The 5,433-nt window shown below is 41.6% G+C and overlaps 1 non-coding gene across 1 annotated transcript; it reads right to left on the bottom strand.

Moving 5' to 3' along the window:
• Window positions 1-427: 427 nt before the first annotated feature.
• Window positions 428-535, bottom strand: LOC141715829 (small nucleolar RNA R71). The gene has a single exon (XR_012572577.1). It is a non-coding gene; the product is annotated as a small nucleolar RNA R71 (small nucleolar RNA).
• Between the last annotated feature and the right edge of the window lie 4,898 nt (window positions 536-5,433).

Here is a 5,433-nt window from a genome sequence, read left to right as displayed (position 1 = left end):
TCTTAGTTGAGAAGGAAGAAGAAAAACTTATTACAATGAGAGAACCAGAAGTAAATCCGAAGGCTTTGATGGACTACTCTCAATCGAAGATTAATGATATTCAGTCTAGCATTGTTCGACCAGCCATCTTGGCTAACACCTTTGAGATCAAGTCGATCACGATTCGGATGATACCAAACTCAATTCAGTTTGGGGGTTCTCCGACAGGAGACCCCAACATGCACATCATAGATTTCATCGAGATCTGCGACACTTTTAAGTTTCAATGGAGTTTCTGAAGATGCTATTAAGTTGAGGCTTTTCCCATTCTCTATGTGGGAATAAAGCGAAGTGATAGTTACATTCTCTACCACTAGGGTCTATCACCAAATGGGAGGATCTTGCTTATAAGTTTCTAACTAAATTCTTCCCTATGGCGAAGACTGCTGCAATCAGAAACGCACTTACTCAATTCGCTCAACAATCTGGTAGAATCTTTATGTGAAGCTTGGGATCGCTACAAAGAGATGCTTAGAAAGTGCCTGCATCATGGGATGCCTAACTGGATGATCATTAACTGTTTCTATAATGGTTTGGGTGCTACTTCTAAACCCATGCTTGATGCAGCATCAGGAGGAGCATTGTGGGCTAAAAGCTACGATGAAGCTTATGAATTGATTGAACTGATGGCTGCTAATGAATACCAGAATCTTATTCAGTGACTATCTCATGGTAAGCTAGCAGGAATTCTGGAGTTGGATGCAGCTACTGCTATAGCTGCTCAACTTAAGGCTTTAATGATGAAGATGGTTTCTCTGTCTAATTATGGAGTTAATCAGATCACTAGTGTCTGTGAGCTTTGTGCTGGTCCCCATGAGACTGATCAGTGTGCCATTTCTCGTGAATCAGCTCATTTCGTGAGTAACTTTCAGAGGTCGCAGCACCCTGTTCCAACCAACTATCATCCTAACAACCAAAATCATCCTAACTTCAGTTGGAGCAATTCTCAGAATGCGGTTCAACAGCCTTATCAGCAGTATCCAGCAAAGAGGTACAACCCTCCTGGGTTTCAGCAATCGCAATATGCACCAAGACAACAACTCCAGCTGCAACAGTCTAATGAAAAATCTGAATTGTAGGAGTTGAGGCTCATGTGCAAGAGCCAAGTGGTTTCTATCAAGACCTTGGAAAATCAAATTGGACAAATTGCCAATGCCTTGCTAAATCAGTCAACCTGGTACACTCCCTAGTGACACTGAAGTGCCAGGAAAGAGGGAAGCTAAGGAGCAGGTAAAGGCAATTACATTAAGGTCTGGGAAGGTTGCAAATCCCGAACACTCTCAAGTTTCGGATGAAAAAGCTGTGGCTGAAGAAGAAGTGCAGAAGGAAGCTGAAGTGGAACCAATGAAGACTAATGTTGAAAACACTCCTCCTGAGGATAATACAGGGGAGAAGCATATCAATCCTCCACCTCCCTTTCCCAAGAGGCTGTAGAAGAAAAAGATGGATAAGCGGATTGAGAAGTTTCTGGAGGTGTTCAAGAAACTTCATATCAACATACCTTTCACTGAAGCTCTTGAACATATGCCTAGTTATGTGAAGTTTATGAAAGGTATACTTTCTCGGAAAGTGAAGCTTGATGACTTAGAGACCGTTGCTCTCACGGAGGAATGCAGTGCTGTACTGTAACAGAAGTTGCCTCTGAAGCTTAAAGATCCTGGAAGCTTCACTATTCCTTGCACCATTGGTAAAGTCTCATTTGACAAATGCTTATATGACTTGGGAGCTAACATCAATCTGAAGCCTTTGTCAATCTTCAAGAAGTTGGACTTACCTGATCCAAAGCCGACTTATATGACCTTGCAGTTGGTCGACTGTTCTATTATATATCCACGAGGCATTATAGAAGATGTCTTGGTCAAGGTGGATAAACTCATCTGTCCTGCTGATTTTATAATTCTCGATTTCGAGGAGGATAAGAAGATTCCCATAATCTTGGGAAGACCATTCTTGGCTACGGGCCAAACCTTGATCGATGTGCAAAAGGGTGAGCTCACCATGCGATTACTGGATCAGGATGTAACTTCCAAAATGTTCAATACCATGAAATTCCCTACGGAAAATGAGGAGTGATTAAAGGTGGTGTTGGTCGATTATGTGGTTACTTCAGAACTAGATCAATTGCTAATGTCAGATGCCTTAGAAAAGGCCTTGTTGGGGGATTCCGATAGTGAAGATGATGAAGGTGATGAGCAATTGCAATATCTAAATGCTTCTCCATGGAAGCGGAAGATGGATATGCCTTTGAATCTCTTGGAATGGAGGAGCTGAACAAATCTCCAAAGCGCCTCAATCCATCTATTAAGGAAGCTTCTACACTTAAGCTTAAAACATTGCCTGAACACTTAAGGTATGTTTTTTTAGGTGATGCATCTACTTTGCCTGTGATTATTGCGTTTGACCTTTCAGGTAGTGATGAGGAAAAAATCTTAAGAATTCTGAGAGATTTCAAATCAGCAATTGGATGAACTATAACACATATTAAGGGAATCAACCCTTCTTATTATAGCATAAAATTTTGCTAGAGGAAGGTAGCAAGCCGATGACTTAATCCAATCATGAAAGAAGTTGTGAAGATGGAAATTCTCAAGTGGCTAGATACAGGGATCATCTATCCCATTTCTAACAGTTCTTGGGTGAGTCTAGTTCAGTGTGTGCCGAAGAAAGGAGGTATCACGATTGTAGCTAATGAGAAGAATGAGCTTATTCCTACTCGGATAGTCACGGGGTGGATAGTTTGCATGGATTACAGGAAGATGAACAAAACCACAAGAAAGGATCACTTCCCTTTGCCTTTTATTGATCAGATGCTTGACAGATTGGCTGGGCACGATTACTACTATCTCTTGGATGGCTATTCGGGCTATAATCATATTTGCATTGCCCCAGAAGATCAGGAAAAGACTACTTTCACTTGTCCATTTGGTACGTTCGCCTTTAGAAGAGTTTCTTTTGGGTTGTGTGGAGCACCTACCACATTTTAAAGATGCATGGTGGCTATCTCCTCTGACATGATTGGTCAGAATGTGGAGGTATTTATGGACAATTTCTCTGTGTTTGGTGATTCTTTTGATGTAGTTCTTAAAAGGTGTGCTGAGACCAATCTGGTTCTCAACTGGGAAAAATGTCACTTTATGGTGCGACATGGCATTATTCTTGGTCACAAGGTCTCTAGTAAAGGTCTTAAGGTGGACAAAGCCAAGGTGGGGGTCATTGAAAATCTTCCTCCACCAATTTCTGTCAAGGGAGTTTGCAACTTTCTTGGTCATGCGGGTTTCTATAGGCGGTTCATCAAGGAATTTTCTAAAATCTCTAAACCCTTGTACAATCTTCTGGAGAAGGATGTCCCGTTCAGGTTTGATGATGAGTGCCTAGCTGCTTTTGAGTTCTTGAAGAAGAGTTTGATCACGGCACCTGTCATAACTGCACCTGGTTGGAATGAACCTTTTGAGATGATGGCGATGCAAGTGACTATGTAATTGGAGCAGTTCTTGGGCATAGAAACAACAACATATTTCATATGGTCTACTATGCTAGTAAGACCCTCAATGGTGCTCAACTGAATTATACTACTACTGAGAAAGAACTTTTGGCCATTGTCTACGGTTTTGAGAAGTTTCGATCTTATTTGCTTGGGACGAAGGTGACAGTTTTCACTGATCATGCTGTGATTCGATATCTCATCTCGAAGAAGGACTCGAAGCCTAGATTGATTAGATGGGTTCTTTTGCTTCAGGAATTTGAATTAGAGATTAAGGACATAAAAGGTACTGAGAATCAAGTCGTTGATCATCTTTCTCGTTTGGAAGACCCAAGTGCAACTTCACAAGATAAGACATTGATAAATGAGTCTTTTCCTGATAAGCAGCTGTTTGGGGTACAAGAAGAAGAATCGTGGTTTGCAAATATTGTAAACTACCTTATGAGTAATATCATGCCTCCAGACTTGTCGTATCCTTGAAGAAAGAAGTTTCTTCATGAGGTGAAGTGGTACATGTGGGATGGACCATATCTGTTTAGGCAAGGAGCTGACCAAATCATCAGGAGATGTATTCCGTACAGCGAAATGGGGGGGGATCTTGTGAGACTGTCATTCGACTGTTTATGGAGGCCACTATTGGTGGAGAGAAGACAGTAGCTCGTGTACTGGAAGCGGGATTCTTCTGGCCTACATTGTTTAAGGATGTGCATCACTTTGTTTTGAAGTGTGATCGATGCCAGCGTGTGGGTAATATGTCCAAGAGGGATGAGATGCCTCTTAATGTGCTTCTCGAGGTTGAAGTCTTTGATGTTTTGGGAATCAACTTCATGGGGCCGTTTATCTCATCTTACAATAATCAGTATATCTTGTTGGCGGTCGATTATATGTTGAAATTGGTTGAAGTTAAGGCTTTACCGACAAATGATGCGAAGGTAGTGCTTAATTTTCTTCATAAGCAGATATTCACATAATTTGGGACTCCAAGAGTCATAATCAGTGATGAGGGATCACATTTTTGCAATCGCAAGTTCACTGCTATAGTGCAGAGGTATAATGTGAATCATCACATTGCTATAGCCTACCATCCTCGGACTAATAGTCAAGCTGAGGTGTCTAATAGAGAGATCAAGTGTATTCTAGAGAAAGTTATATGTCCATCAAGGAAGGATTGGTCTTTGAAGCTTGATGAAGCTGTTTGGGCATTAAAAACAACATACAAGACTCCACTTGGCATGTTGCCGTTTCAGTTAGTTTATGGCAAGGGGTGTCATTTTCCCGTGGAGCTCGAACATAAAGCATATTGGGCTTTGAAGAAGTTGAACCTTGATTTGAATGAAGCTGGTAAGAAGAGGATGCTTTAATTGAATGAACTCGACGAATTTCGGCTTCAAGGGTATGAAAACAACAAAATGTATAAGGAGAAAGTCAAGAGGTGGCACGATAGGGATCTGATGCTTAAATCATTTGTGCCGGGGCAACAAATTCTTTTGTTCAACTCTCGTCTCCGTCTTTTTCCTGGAAAATTGAAGTCGAGATGGTCCGGGCCTTTCATAATCAAAACTGTGTTTCCGCATGGAGCTGTGGAGATTTTTGAGAATGATCCAGGCCAAGCGTTCAAAGTGAATGGTCAGAGGTTGATGCACTACTATGGGGATACGGAAAACCGTGAGGTGGTTAGTGCCGTTCTATTGGCTACTTGATCTCGAGATTCTACGTCAAGCTAATGACGTAAACCAAGCGCTTCTTGGGAGGCAACCCAAGTTTGTTGTACATTAATAGATAGAGGAAGAAGGAAAAAGAAGAAAAACATAAAAAAAAATCAGAAAAATAGAAAAATTCAGTGCCAACTACAGTAGCATGGCGCGCCCGCGCTAAAAAGTCAGTAGCACGGAGCGCCCGCGCCGGCATGCAGG

The sequence above is a fragment of the Apium graveolens genome, chromosome 3 (assembly GCF_009905375.1).
Source record: "Apium graveolens cultivar Ventura chromosome 3, ASM990537v1, whole genome shotgun sequence".
Classification (NCBI taxonomy): domain Eukaryota; kingdom Viridiplantae; phylum Streptophyta; class Magnoliopsida; order Apiales; family Apiaceae; genus Apium; species Apium graveolens.
The sequence above is the reverse complement of the archived record's forward strand: the minus strand, read 5'-3'. Positions and strand labels throughout refer to the sequence as shown.